Source organism: Salvelinus sp. IW2-2015, linkage group LG22, assembly GCF_002910315.2.
Source record: "Salvelinus sp. IW2-2015 linkage group LG22, ASM291031v2, whole genome shotgun sequence".
Classification (NCBI taxonomy): domain Eukaryota; kingdom Metazoa; phylum Chordata; class Actinopteri; order Salmoniformes; family Salmonidae; genus Salvelinus; species Salvelinus sp. IW2-2015.
In genome coordinates this window covers 7,165,049-7,180,997 of record NC_036862.1, presented here as the reverse complement: position 1 = coordinate 7,180,997, position 15,949 = coordinate 7,165,049, and positions in this window count along the sequence as shown.

The following is a 15,949-nucleotide window of genomic DNA, read 5'->3' as shown; positions in this document are numbered from 1 at the left end:
TATGAAGCAACCACGCAAAAAACGACACAAAATGTCTCTAAATCAATGCCTGCTATAATTTGAGCTGAAGCGAGATAAAATACTACAATATTTTATCTTGATACTTTAATAAATACATGCTGTGTTAATTTTAGCGTGTTTACCTTCCTATGTGTCGTGGAGCATAATAAGTCAATTAGGCTAATTGGCTAATTACTAGTACTGTTAGCTAATCAGATAGCCATGAAGAATTGTTAGCTAGCTACCCACGAAGAATTATATCTATCTTGCATGATATTTGTTTTAGGTCATTTTTGCCTGTTAAACTATCTGGTTAGCTACATTATTATGATTCACATATAGCTAGCTGATAGTTACGAAGTAACATGGTTGCTTTGTGTATATCTTGTTTAGTCTCTATTGCCATTGTTGTCCTGGCTGGAAGACGGTTCAGTGAATGGATAAATCCATAGTAAGTCAAACGGCTAACTAGCTAGCTAACTAGCAACGAAGAATTGGTAGCTACCCATGAAAAATGTACATCTACCTCACATAACATTCATTTTAGGTCATTTTTGCCTGTTTAACTAGCTGGCTAGCTAGATTATTATGATTCACATATCTAGCTCAAGAGAACATGATCGGAGAATGCACTTGGAGCATAAGAGTGTGGAGCACGGTAGTATGCATATTAGGAAACACCCTATGTGTTATTATGTATGCACAGAGCCGCAACCCGAATTTACCCATGGTATAATAAAGCTATTATCATTAACTTAGAGTGGGACATAACATCTCCGTGAGATGAAAACCTTGTAGCTCCATTTTTACAATTTCTTTTTTATTTTACATGTATTGAAGCAGTAACTTCTCTCAATGTACTCTGAACAGTTCAGGACTCTAGGAGAAGGACAATCTATTCAAAATATCTTCTGAATTTTCATAATTGTATGTTGGTTAATGGGAAAATATGGCAGTTTTTTCCTGAATAGTTTATTGCTTTGGAGATGGAAGGTTTGTATAAGTTTATATATAAGATCCACATTATATTTTATCAACATTTTTGTCTCAGTGTCCCATAGTCCCACTATTGGTCATGTTGTTTTGTAGTAAGTTTTAGTTGATTCTGATGGGTTGTATAACAGTGGGTGGCCAATATAGAGCAGTTCGGTTGGTAAGCTGTTCTCAGATGAGCTGACTGAGAAGACTATTTTCAGTGACGAGGGTTTTCTCTGTTATTGCAGTGCTCATGCGTATCTTGGGGACTTGATTTGCGTCTGGAATCAAAGCAATTCTTTTAACCAATGAGATGTGGTCTAATTCGACCATATTTGAATGATTTGAATTCCTTATCTTCATCATCTCCATCATAGCATGTTAGGAGGATCTCTCTCTCCCTCTGTCCCTAAGTGAACTGCCAATGTTGGTCTTGTAGTGGGCCAATAGCAAATCAAGTCCTCTCTGTAGTGGGCCAATAGCAAACCAAATCCTCTCTGTAGTGGGCCAAAAGCAAACCAAAACCTCTCTGTAGTGGGCCAATAGCAAACCAAATCCTCTCTGTAGTGGGCCAAAAGCAAACCAAATTATCTCTGTAGTGGACCAATAGCAAACCAAGTCCTCTCTGTAATGGCCCAATAGCGAACCAAGTCCTCTCTGTAGTGGGCCAATAGCAAACCAAGTCCGCTATGTAGTGGGACTAGATATTGACATCTGTGTTATGGACCAACAGTAACCTATGGTAAAATACTGTTAAATGTTGAATATTTCCAAACAAATTTAAGACACGCCTGAGATCTCTGGAAAATAAATCAGAAGAGGGCAGGATATTCCTCATCTGGCAACTTAGCGGTAGGGATAAGGAGAGAGGGATGAGGAGAAAGAGAGAGGTGGGTATTGAGAGAGGAGGTGGGCTATACTGTATGTGGGCAGTGCGGAAAAGAACAGGCCCAGGTTCTGGCAGATGGAGATCTCTCTTCCTCGCTTTCTTGAGAAGAAAAGAAAACACACACACACAATCACACACGCCATGACACGCGTCATGTGTTCCAGACATACAGGCCATCTCACAATGTTGTAGTATGCAAACACCTACACATACGCACACATACCAAAAACAAACATGCATGTGCACTGCCTACATCCATCCATATGTTTACAGTAGTCCATGCCAGCTGAGCAATGCTGACAGGCAGGTGGAGGGTTTGGTAATCACGGCGTCAATAGACAACATGGGGAATGTATGTTGTTCTCGCCAGAAGTCAACAGCGCGCTCCACATGTACGCACTGTGTTGCTAAGCAAGAGAGGTTCTGCCATGCTCAGTGTGTGTGTGGCACTGTGTGTGTGTGTGTGTGTGGCACTGTGTGTGTGTGTGTGGCACTGTGTGTGTTTGTGTTGCATGTGTGTGCACTCTGAAAAAATTTTGGGAAAAAAAGTGCCACCTAGAACCTAAAAAGGTTCTTTGGCTGTCCCCCAAGCAAAACCCTTTGAAGAACCCAGGTAGAGCTCTTTAAGGTTCCATGTATAACTATTTCCACGGTGTTCTACATGGAACCTGAAAGGGTTCTACCTGGAACCAAAAAGGGTTCTTCTATGGGGACAGCCAAATTAGCCTTTTTTTTCTAAGAGCGTGGGTATGTCCATAATCTGTGTGTGAGTGTGTGTCACGCACGCAGAATGTGTGCATTCTGCGTGCGTGAATGTTCACGTGGACAGTCTCATAATATTTGGCTCAGGGCTATTCTCATAGATGGAGGAAAGAAAACTGGGGAACGTGATGAGAGGGAGATGGAGAGAGAAAAGTTGTGGTTGTTGGTAGGCAGAGTGAAAGAGTGTGAGACTGAAGGGAATTCCTCTGAGAGTTGTGCATTGGGACAAGAGCCCCATTCTGCCACCATGTTTAAACTTTCAACAGGCACTTAAGAGGAACAGCACAGAAAATGCATATTTCTGAAAGAGGCTGCACACGGGCACTTGTGAAGAGAGAGTGCAATGATTTGTGTGTGTGTGTGTGTTTGTGTGAGTGTGTTTGTGTGTGAGGTGTGTCAAAGAGGAGAGTAGAGGGGGATGGTGGGAGGAGGTGAGGGAGGGATGCAGTCCAGGGCGTCTTAATGGAGGCGTTTTTGCTTCACTAATTTTAGGGGCCTTTTAACAGCATGGGCCTCTCTCCTCTCCTACTGTCTCTATCTCTCCCTCTCTCCTCAGTGCTTCGCTCGCTCTCCTCTCTCTTCTCTCTTCTCTCTCCCTCGGTACCTACATCTCCAGTTAATTTAATGAAGGGTCGCCCGATTGCTTTTAGCATTAATATTCCAATACCAAGTGATGTAAATAATGAATGCTCTCTCTCTCTCTCTCTCTCTCTCTCTCTCTCTCTCTCTCTCTCTCTCTCTGTGTTCTCTCTCTCTCTCTCTCTCTCTCTCTCTCTCTCTCTCTCTCTCTCTCTCTCTCTCTCTCTCTCTCTCTCTCTCTCTCTCTTTCTCTCTCTCTCTCTCTCTCTCTCGTGTCTCTCTCTCCTCTCTCTTGTCTCTCTCTCTCTCTCTCTGTCTCTCTCTCTCCTCTCTCTCTCTCTCTCCGTGTCTCTCTCTCTCTCTCTGTGTCTCTCTCTCTCTCTCTCTCTCTGCTGGATGATGTTGACCCATCTGTCGTCTCTTTGGTGGCATTGAGCGCTCCCCTGGACATGGAGGAGAATAGAGAGGGAGAAGCAAGAGAGAGCAGCAGAACAGCTTAAACAGAGCAATGTTGTTTGCATGTGTATGTTTAAGGACCCCTCACCGTTGTGTTGATAAACCCAAAAGATGGAAAGGGTTGATGGTGGTGATGTGTGTAAGTTGGTGTGTTGCATGCACACATGCTGTGTGTGTGTGTGTATGTGTTTTGTGTGCATGTGGCTGTGTTTTTTGATATAATAAAATATCCTTCTCTCTGATGTCATCACTGTGAGTCTGGGTGTGGGTTGGTTCGTCTGGATGGTGGGGAAGGGATGCTCTCTGCAGACACTGAATGTTTGGGAGTGGAATATGACTGGGCTGTAGCTAGAAGTAGATGAAGAGATGGAGGGAGGTCCGGAGAGAGAGAGAAAGAGGGATGGGGAGATAGAGGTTTGAGATAGAGACGGAGATACAGAGGTATTAGCTGTTGTCTGCTCTGCACACTGTCTGGTTTGGGCTGGAGGGCCCTTGCGAAATTGTAATGAGTTGAGCTAATTAATTTAGGCCTAGCCCATGCCAACAGATGGCTAAAGACACACGACAGCCCGCTGAGGGAGTTACTCCCTTCTCCCTCTCCTCTCTCTCATCTCTTTCTCGCTGTCCCTCCATCCAGCAGTGCTTAGCCGCCTACCTATCAACATTGTTTTGTGTGTGTGTGTGTGTGTGTGTGTGTGTGTGTGTGTGGTGTGTGTGGTGTGTGTGTGGTGTGTGTGTGTGTGTGTGTGTGTGTGTGTGTGTGTGTGTGGTGTGTGTGTGTGTGTGTGTGTGTGTGTGGGTGTGTGTGTGTGTCAGGTTGGGGTGCCACTTGATGTATGTAATTGTTTAATAGGCTGAGCACACACATGGGTGCCCCAGGGGCCTGAACCCAGGGTCTGAAACGCACAGCAGATCGATCACATGCACAAACCTGGAACAAACACCATACACACACACACACACTCACTCCACTTGTCAATACTGGTGGTAATGGACCACAGCTCTGATGTATGCATATCGATGAGCTTGGAGATGAGCTCGGAGAGTGTCCGTGCCTCTGTTATTGCATGTATGAGCTGATGTGTATATGCATTCAGGAGGGAGACATTGAAAACCGTGCTTTCCAGGTATGTGTTAGTGTGTGTATCTGTTCTGGGCTGGGCTGAAGGGGGTGGGTAGGTGAGGGAAGACTGAGCGAGAGAGTGCAGGAGGCAAGAATGATAGGGAAGAATGGGGTTTTGTATTAATGGCTACATTTGTCTGTGGCTGCGCTCGTTCGTGTAAACACCACTTCGACATCAGATTGCTCCCTCACCCTCCACCCCGCCCCACTACAAACCACTTAAACCCCCCGCCACAAATATACACACACAGATACACACACACTCTACTCACACACTCTAACCACTCTGGTGTTTCTGCAACCAAAGCCATTTCTGAGGAGTAAAGCCATTTCTGAGGAGTCCCTTAGTACTTGAGCAGAGAAAACACATTAAACTTTAAAACAGGAGGGAGGGAGGGAGAGAGGGAGAGAGACAGGAACATCAAAGCACTGTCGCAGGCAGCGTCCCTCCTCAGCATGCCTCAAAGGGGTCACAGCCAGGCGGATGAGGGAGGTGAGTGCGGCGAGAGATCTAAGTTGAGTGCTGGACTGAGGAGAGCTGACTAGGGAGACAGAGGGTCCAGGCTTCACCTGTATTTTCCTGGTCACCCTTTCACCAAGCATCTCTGGCTTGTCCTTGTGTCACATAATACGATATAGAGCCTCTGCTAAATGGCGTATGATTATCATATTTATGATATTATTATATATTGTAACATCTCCCGTCTTTACTCCGTCCAATCTGCCCTCCTACCTCCCTACCACTCTATCAGAGATGGAGAGATGAAGAGATGGGGAAGAACTGACCCCGTTTAGTCGACTGGACGATTGTTTGGTCGATAGGCTGTCGGTCGAGCGAGATTTCTTTAGTCGAGCAGTCGCAATTTTTGAAAATCTTTTTTTTTATGGTGCACAAGACAAGTGTCTGATTTGCGCCTGTCTCAGTGGTCTAATCCATTGCGGAGGCCATTGGGATGACACAGTCCATCACTCTAAGACGTGATACTGAAATTGTATGTGGTTATATTATGTACCAAATAATGGTGCAACACTAATAAATCTAATGTTGTTTTAGAACACATGTGCTTTCTCCCACGTCGGAGACGGTCGCTGTCCACGGTTCTGAAACAGTCTTCAGTGCGCCGTAGAATTGGCACCTTTCCCTACGTTGCTATGTACGTAATAGCAAAGTTAACCAGCGTATTGGGATAGAGAACAATGCGGCGGAGGCAGCAGCAGCAGAGACGAGGAAACAGCCCTTGCCTTAGCCAAGAAAATTGAGGAGAGTGGAAACCACAACTTAATTAGGCCTATAATCAATAGCCTAACTGTGACCGACCGGCTCAATTCGGTCTTATGTAGCAAAATTTGAAAGTGTGTTTTTTTACATTGGATAAAAGTAGAGACTCAGAGCTAGAAAATGGAATATCATACACTACAGCTGAGGAACAATGGGAAAGTAATTCTGCTTTGAAAGTTGATCAACTTATAACCTCAGTTTTGAGAAAATGGACCTTGAATGTTTCGGTACCAACTGGATAGCTCTTCTTTGTCTACACCCATTCAGCATTGTTCACACTCTTTTCAGCTTTAGCCCCACCCATCTCTTTAACATAACTGTTAAATATGCCTGGCTTTATAAATCATGCATATACAGTACCAGTCAAAAGTTTGGACACACCTACTCATCCCAGGGTTCTTCTTAATTTTTACTATGTTCTACATAACACAAAAGCATTAAACGAATCAAAATATATATTAGATTTGAGATTCTTCAAAGTAGTCACCCTTTGTCTTGACAGCTTTGCAAACTGTTGGCATTCTCTCAACCAGCTTCATGAGGTAGTCACCTGGAATGCATTTCAATTAACAGGTGTGCCTTGTTAAAAGTTTATTTGTGGAATTTCCTTCTTAATGCGTTTGAGCCAAACAGTTGTCACAACACACGGTACAGCAGGGGTGGTATACAGAAGATGGCCCTATTTTGTAAAATACGAAGTCCATATCATGGCAAGAACAGCTCAAATAAGCAAAGAGAAATGACAGTCCATCATTACTTTAAGACATGAAGGTCAGTCAATATGGAACATTTCAAGAACTTTGACAGTTTCTTCAAGTGCAGTCGCAAAAAACATCAAGCGCTATGATGAAGCACTCACAAACTTTTACAGATGCACAATCGAGAGCATCCTGTCGGGCTGTATCACCGCCTGGTACGGCAACTGCTCCGCACACAACCGTAAGGCTCTCCAGAGGGTAGTGAGGTCTGCACAACGCATCACCTGCCCTCCAGGACACCTACACCACCCGATGTCACAGGAAGGYCATAAAGATCATCAAGGACAACAACCACCCGAGCCACTGCCTGTTCACCCCGCTATCATTCAGAAGGCGAGGTCAGTACAGGTGCATGAAAGCAGGGACCGAGAGACTGAAAAACAGCTTCTATCTCAAGGCCATCAGACTGTTAAACAGCCACCACTAACATTGAGTGGCTGCTGCCATACATGTAAAAAATGTATCACTAGCCACTTTAAACAATGCCACTTAATATAATGTTTACATACCCTACATTACTCATCTCATATGTATATACTGTACTCGATACCATCTACTGCATCTTGCCTATGCCGTTCTGTACCATCACTCATTCATATATCTTTATGTACATATCCTTCATCCCTTTACACTTGTGTGTATAAGGTAGCTGTTGTGAAATTGTTAGGTTAGATTACTCGTTGGTTATTACTACATTGTCGGAACTAGAAGCACAAGCATTTCGCTACACTCGCATTAACATCTGCTAACCATGTGTATGTGACAAATAAAATTTGATTTGATTTGATTTGAACTGTCTCTCATAAGGACCTCCACAGGAAAGGAAGGCCCAGAGTTACCTCTGCTGCAGAGGAAAACGTTCATTAGAGTTACCAGCCTCAGAAATCGGCAATTAACTGCACCTCAGATTGCACCTCACAGAGTTCAAGTAACAGACACATCTCAACATGAACTGTTCAGAGGAGACTGCGTGAATCAGGCCTTCATGGTCAAATTGTTGCAAAGAAACCACTACTAAAGGACACCAATACAAAGAAGTGACTTGCTTGGGCCAAGAAACATGAGCAATGGACATTAGACAGGTGGAGATTTGTCCTTTGGTCTGATGAGTCCAAATTTGAGATTTTTGGTTCCAACCGCTGTCATCCGTTCACGCAGAGTAGGTGAATGGATTATCTCAGCATGTGTGGTTCTGACCATGAAGCATGGAGGAGGAGGTGTGATGGTGTGGGGGTGCTTTGCTGATGACACTGTCAGTGATTTATTTAGAATTCAAGGCAAACTTAACCAGCATGACTACCACAGCATTCTGCAGCGATACGCCATCCCATCTGGTTTGCGCTTAGTGGGACTATCATTTTGTTTTTCAACAGGACAATGACCCAAAACACACCTCCAGGCTGTGTAAGGGCTATTTGACCAAGAAGGAGAGTGATGGAGTGCTGCATCAGATGACCTGGCCTCTACAATCACCTGACATGAACCCAATTAAGATGGTTTGGGATGAGTTGGAATGCAGAGTGAAGGAAATGCATATGAGCATATGAGGGACCTCCTTCAAGACTGTTGGAAAAACATTCCAGGTGTCTACCTCATGAAGCTGGTTGAGAGAATGCAAAGCTGTCATTAAGGTAAAGAGTGGCTACTTTGAACAATCAAAAATATACGTATATTTTGATTTGTTTAACACTTTTATGGTTACTACATGATCCCACATGTGCTATTCATAGTTTTGATGTCTTCCCTATTATTATACAATGTAGAAAATATTACAAATAAAGAAAAACCCTTAAATTAGTAGAGGTGTCCAAACTTTTGACTAGTACTACATCTACAGAAATAAGACAGATCCTGCTTCTTTTGCCTGTCTGAGTGTTTAAAAAAAAAATAGCCTACTGATTCCGTGAGCACCAAACCTCACGCAATGGCAAAATGTTTGATGAAGCAATTTCACATATTTGGCTGTTTTTAATGCTTGCTGTGCTGTAATTAAAGTTTTCAAGTTTTTTCAGTTAGAACAGGCTGGTTTTGCTTATATTTGAATTAGTGTTGTTTACACTGTTCCAAACGAGCAGCAAAATGATATTGTTATGTAAAAGCACCTGTTTGTCACATTTAATATAAACGCAGTGTACCCTCGTTTCTCTTGATCTCCTTATTGTTATTATTACAATTATTATCAAATCAAATCAAATGTTCATTGGTCACATGCACATGGTTAGGGGATGTTATTGCGAGTGTAGAGAAATGCTTGCGCTTCTAGTTCCAACAGTGCGGCAATATCTAAAAATTAATCTGACAATTCCACGATAACGAACCTAATATGCACAAATCTAAGTACTGGAATAGAATAAGAGTATATAAATATATGGATGAGCAATGTCAGAGCGGCATAGGCGAGATAAAATATATGGTATAAAATACAGTATATACACTACCGTTCCAAAGTTTGGGGTCACTCAGAAATGTCCTTGTTTTTGAAAGAAAAGCTCATTTTTTTGTCCGTTAAAATAACATCAAATTTATCAGTGAAGAGGCGACTCTGGGATGCTGGCCTTCTAAGCGGCGTTCCTCTGTCCAGTGTCTGTGTTATTTTGCCCATCTTAATCTTTCCTTTTTATTGGCCAGTCTGAGATATTGCTTTTTCTTTGCAAATCTGCCTAGAAGGCCAGCCTCCCGGAGTCGACTCTTCACTGTTGACGTTGAGACTGGGCCTCCCACTCCTCTTTCTATTTGGTTAGAGCCAGCTTGCGCTGTTCTGTGAAGGGAGTTGTATACAGTCCTTGTATACGAGATCTTCAGTTAATAGCCTTCATTTCTCAGAACAATAATAGACTGAGTTTCAAAAGAAAGGTCTTTGTTTCTGTCCATTTTGAGCCTGTAGTCGAACCCACAAATGCTGATGCTCCAGATACTCAATTAGTCTAAAGAAGGCCAGTTTTTATAGCTTCTTTAATCAGAACAACAGTTTTCAGCTGTGCTAACATAATTGCAAAAGGGTTTTCTAATGACCAATTAGCCTTTTAAAATTTTAAACTTGGATTAGCTAACACAACGTGCCATTGGAACACAGGAGTGATGGTTGCTGATAATGGGCCTCTTTACGCCTATGTAGATATTCCATTCAAAATCAGCCGTTTCCAGCTACTATAGTCATTTACAACATTAATTAACAATGTGTCACGCCCTGACCTTAGAGAGCCGTTTTATTTCTCTATTTGGTTAGGTCAGGGTGTGATTAGGGTGGGCATTCTATGTTTCCTATTTCTTCGTTTTTGGCCGAGTGTGGTTCCCATTTCAGAGGCAGCTGTCTATCGTTGTCTCTGATTGGGAATCATACTTAGGTAGCCTTTTTCCCATCTGGGTTTTGTGGGTAGTTATTTTCTGTTTAGTCTCTGTTACCTGACAGAACTATTCGCTTTCGTTTTGTTACTTTGTTTGTGTGTTTTTTGATAATAAATATAATCATGAACACTTTTCACGCTGCGCTTTGGTCCACTCCTTCCGACGACAGGCGTTACACAATGTCTACACTGTATTTCTGATTAATTTGATGTACTGCGGTTGTGGGCGGTGCAGTTGACGTACCAGGCGGTGATACAGCCCGACAGGATGCTCTCAATTGTGCATCTGTAAAGGTTTGTGAGGGTTTAAGGTGATAAGACAATTTTCTTTAGCCTCCTAAGGTTGAAGAGGCGCTGTTGCGCATTATTCACCAAACTGTCTGTGTGGTGTACGCTGAGGAACTTAAAACTTTCCACCTTCTCCACTATTGTCCCGTCGATGTGGATAGGGGGGTGCTCCCTCTGCTGTTTCCTGAAGTCCACGATCATCTCCTTTGTTTTGTTGACGTTGAGTGAGAGGTTGTTTTCCTGACACTACACTCTGAGAGCCCTCACCTCCTCCCTGTAGGCTGTCTCGTAGTTGTTGGTAATCAAGCCTACTACTGCTGTGTCGTCTGCAAACTTGAGGGTTGAGTTGGACGCGTGCATGGCCACGCAGTCATGGGTGAACAGGGTGTACAGGAGGGGGCTGAGCACGCACCCTTGTGGGGCCCCAGTGTTGAGGATCAGTGAAGTGGAGATGTTGTTTCCTACCTTTACCACCTGGGAGCGGCCCATCAAGAAGTCCAGGACACATTTGCACAGGGCAGGGTTGAGACCCAGGGCCCCAAGCTTAAAGATGAGCTTGGAGGGTGCTATGGTGTTGAATGCTGAGCTGTAGTCAATGAATAGCATTCTTACATAGGTATTCCTCTTGTCCAGATGGGATAAGGCAGTGTGCAGTGTGGTGGAGATTGCATCGTCTGTGGACCTATTGGGGCGGTAAGCAAAGTGAAGTGGGTCAAGGGTGACAGGTAAGGTGGAGGTGATATGATCGTTGACTAGTCTCTGAAAGCACTTTATGATGACAGAAGTGAGTGCTACGGGACGATAGTCATTTCGTTCAGTTACCTTTGCATTCTTGGGTACAGGAACAATGGTGGCCATCTTGAAGCATGTGGGGTCAGCAGACTGGGATAGGGAGAGATGGCGCCGGAGGGTAGAGCTGCCGTCTTATCGGCTCTTAACCTCTCTGGGGTAGGTGGGACGCAATCTGGGGTAGGTGGGACGCCAATAGCCAGGGAAAATACAGAGCGCCAAATTCAAATAAAATGATTTAAAAATCAAACTTTCATTAAATCACACATGTAAGATACCAAATTAAAGCTACACTCGTTGTGAATCCAGCCAACATGTCCGATTTCAAAAAGGCTTTTCGGCGAAAGCATAAGATGCTATTATCTGATGATAGCACAACAGTAAACAAAGACAGTAGCATATTTCAACACTGCAGGCACGACACAAAACGCAGAAATAAAAATATAATTCATGCCTTACCTTTGACGAAATTCTTTTGTTGGCACTCCAATATGTCCCATAAACATCACAAATGGTCCTTTTGTTCGATTAATTCCGTTGATATATATCCAAAATGTCAATTTATTTGGCGCGTTTCTTCCAGAAAAACACAGCTTCCAACTTGCGCAACGTCACTACAAAATATATCAAAAGTTACATGTAAACTTTACCAAAACATTTCAAACTACTTTTGTAATAAAACGTTAGGTATTTTTAAACGTTAATAATCGATCAATTTGAAGACGGGATGATCTGTGTTCAATACAAAAAGAAAACAAACTGACGCAACCTTTTTGGTAATGTGCCTCTCTCAAACAATTTACTTCAAGTGACCCTCCTTTACGATGGCCCAATTTCCAAAGACTGGTGACATCCAGTGGAAGCGGTAGGAACTGCAAACAAGTCCCTTAGAAATCTGGTGTCCCAATGAAAACTCATTGAACAGACAGTGACCTCAAAAAAAAAAAAATCTGAATGGTTTGTCCTCGGGGTTTTGCCTGCTACACAAGTTCTGTTATGCTCACAGACATGATTCAAACAGTTTTAGAAACTTCAGAGTGTTTTCTATCCAAATCTACTAATATCATGCATATCTTATATTCTGGGGATGAGTAGAAGGAAGTTGAAATTGGGCACGCTATTTATCCAAAAGTGAAAATGCTGCCCCCTACCCCGAAGAAGTTAACCAACCATGCTATTTTGTTTGTTTTTTCGCATTGTTCGTAACTTGTTTTGTACATAATGTTGCTGCTACCGTCTCTTATGACCGAAAAGAGCTTCCGGACATCAGAACTGGGATTACTCTCCTCAAATTGGATGAGGAGTTCTTCTTCAATGAGTCGAACGCAAGGGATATACTACACACACCCGACCAGGCCCAGATCCCCATGATTTGCTGGAAAAGGAAACATAGGTTTCGCAGAAAGAGATAGGGATGCCTTATGAGGATCAGGCGACAAGTGGCTAACCTACCCTTCCCTTCCGTTCTGCTAGCTAACGTTCAATCGCTGGAAAATAAATGGGACAAACTGAAAGCACTTATATCCTACCAACTGGACATTCAAAACTTTAATATCTTATGTTTCACAGATTCGTGGCTGAACGACGACATTAAGAACATACAGCTGGCGGGTTATACACTCTATCGGCAGGACAGAACAGCAGCCTTTGGTAAGACACGGGGCGGGGGCCTATGCATATTTGTAAACAATAGCTGGTGCATGATATCTAAGGAAATCACAAGGTTTTACTCGCCTGAGGTAAAGTATCTCATGATAAGCTGTAGACTACACTATCTACCTAGAGAGTTTTCAACTGTATTTTTTGAAGCTGTCTACATACAACCACAGACCGATGCTGGCACTAAAACCACACTCAATAAGCTGTATTCCACCATAAGCAAACATGAAAACGGTCATCCAGAGGCTGAGCTCCTAGTGGCCGCGGACTTTAATGCAGGGAAACTTAAATCAGTTTTACCTAATTTCTATCAGCATGTTAAATGTCCTACCAGAGGGGAAACAATTATAGACCACTTTTACTCCTCACACAGAGACGCGTAGAAAGCTCTCCCTCGCACTCCATTTGGCAAATCTAACGATAACACTATCCTCCTGATTCCTGCTTACAAGCAAAAATTAAAGCAGGAAGCACCAGTGACTCGGTCTATAAAAAAGTGGTCAGATGAAACAGATGCTAAGCTAAAGGACTGTTTTGCCAGCACAGACTGGAATATGTTCCGGGATTCTTCTGATGGCATTGGGGAGTACACCACATCAGTCACTGGCTTTATCAATAAGTGCATCGAGGACGTCGTCCCCACAGTGACTGTCCGTACATACCCCAACCAGAAGCCATGGATTACAGGCAACATTCGCACTGAGCTAAAGGGTAAAGCTGCCACTATCAAGGAGCGGTACTCTAACCCGGAAGCTTATAAGAAATCCTGCTATGCCCTAACCATGAAACAGGCAAAGTGTAAACTTTCAGACTCGTACTACACCGGCTCCGACGCTCATCGGATGTGGCAGGGCTTGCAAACTATTACAGACTACAAAGGGAAGCACAGCTCAGAGCTGCCCAGTGACACAAGCCTACCAGATGAGCTAAATAACTATTATGCTCGCCTCGAGGCAAGTAACACTGAAACATGCATGAGAGCATCAGCTATTCCGTACAACTGTGTGAGTGTGGTTTTAGTGCCAGCAGCGTTCACCATAGTGCCCTCAAAGCTCATCACTGAGCTAAGGACCCTGGGACTAAACACCTCCCTCTGCAACTGGATCCTGGACTTCCTGATGGGCCACCCCCAGGTGGTAAGGGTAGGGAACAACACATCCTCCACGCTGATCCTCAACATGGGGGCCCCTCAGGGGTGCGTGCTCAGACCCCTCCTGTACTCCCTGTTCACTCATGACTGAATGGCCAGGCACGACTCCAACACCATCATTAAGTTTGCTAATGACACAACAGTGGTAGGCCTGATCACCGACAACGATGAGACAGCCTATAGGGAGGAGGTCAGAGACCTGACCGTGGGGTGCCAGGACAACAACCTCTCGCTCAACGTGATCAAGATGAAGGAGATGATTGTGGACTACAGGAAAAGGTGGACCGAGCATGCCCACATTCTTATCGACGGGGCTGTAGTGGAGAAGGTTGAGAGCTTCTAGTTCCTTGGCGTCCACATCACCAACACACTAGCATGGTCCAAGCACACCAAGACAGTTGTGAAGAGGGCACGACAAAGCCTATTCCCCCTCAGGAGACTGAAAATATTTGGCATGGGTCCTCAGATCCACAAAGGGTTTTACAGCTGCTCCATCTAGAGCATCTTGACGGGTTGCATCACCGCATGTTATGGCAACTGCTCGGCCTCCGACCACAAGGCACTACAGAGGGCAGTGCGTACGTTCCAGTACATCACAGAGGCCAAGCTTCCTGTCATCCAGGACCTCTATATCAGGCAGTGTCAGAGGAAGGCCCTAAAAATTGTTAAAAACTCCAGTCCCCCTAGTCATAGACTGTTCTCTCTGCTACAGCACGGCAAGCGGTACCGGAGCGCCTAGTCTAGGTCCAAGAGGTTTCTAAACAGCTTCTACCCCCAAGCCATAAGACTCCTGAACAGATAATCAAATGGCTACCCAGACTATTTACATTACCCGCCCGATCTTTGAATAATAAACAATAAATGAACCGCAATTCATGAATGCATGCAGCTGTTTTTAGTCTGCTGTAATTAAGGCTTTATATATATATTTGTTTAAATTGGAACAGACTCTCTGGTGAATGTATTTATTTAGTGTTGTTTACAGTGTTCAATATGGTCTGAAAAGGATAATTTGGCAGACATAATACTCACGTAACACGTGCTCCTATATCCTCCTTTATCTGGATCGCCAGTAGCTTCCACAACTAAGTCAAATGTCTTCCTCAGATCTGACTTCCCCTTTCCCTCCTGAGCAACCAGTAAACATTCGCCCGTTTCGAGTTTCTTTTTCACATCCTCCGCATCCATGTTGCTGTCATGTGTTACAGTGTTTGGAGTTTGTTATGACCAGTGTATTATTGTGATTGTGATAGGCTATAGGTCAGGCCCTATTGGTCACATGCATGAGACCCTTATATGTTTCACGCAAAGAGAGCAAGGGTTGAGGGAATAGGACGTGTTTTTCCTAAACACATGAGGGATTTCGGGGAACAGAACTTTTCAGTCAGAAACAAGTAAGAAACTAAATGGCTGCAATGATGTTGCAGCTTCAGCATGGACAGCGCAATAAACACTTGCAGTGTTGTGGTGCCTTTTCGCTGCTGTAGGGAGGAGAGCGAGACAACGTGCGCCTGTCACACAGGCACTCGCTGTCATTTCTTTTTAATACAGTATCACCATCGGGCTCTTTTTTGAGTCATTTGTGTGTCTTAATTATTGAATCAAACAGAGTGTCCTTAAAGCAACAGACAAGCTCAGTGCATACAGTTGATTTTATTCAAACACATAGGGTGTGTCAGTCTATATATGGAAAAATGAGTTTAAAACATTTCGACCAATCGATTGGTGGAAAGAACAGGACGACTCTCGGTCAACCAAGATTTATCTGGGTCGGGGACAGCCCTAGGAAGAAGAAAAGGTGGAAGAGGATAGTAGTGGCAGAGTGAGAGAGAAAGATGGGGAGCTGGCAAAGATTTAGTACTTTGCCGTGTGTGTGTGTTTGTGTGTGTGTGTGTGTG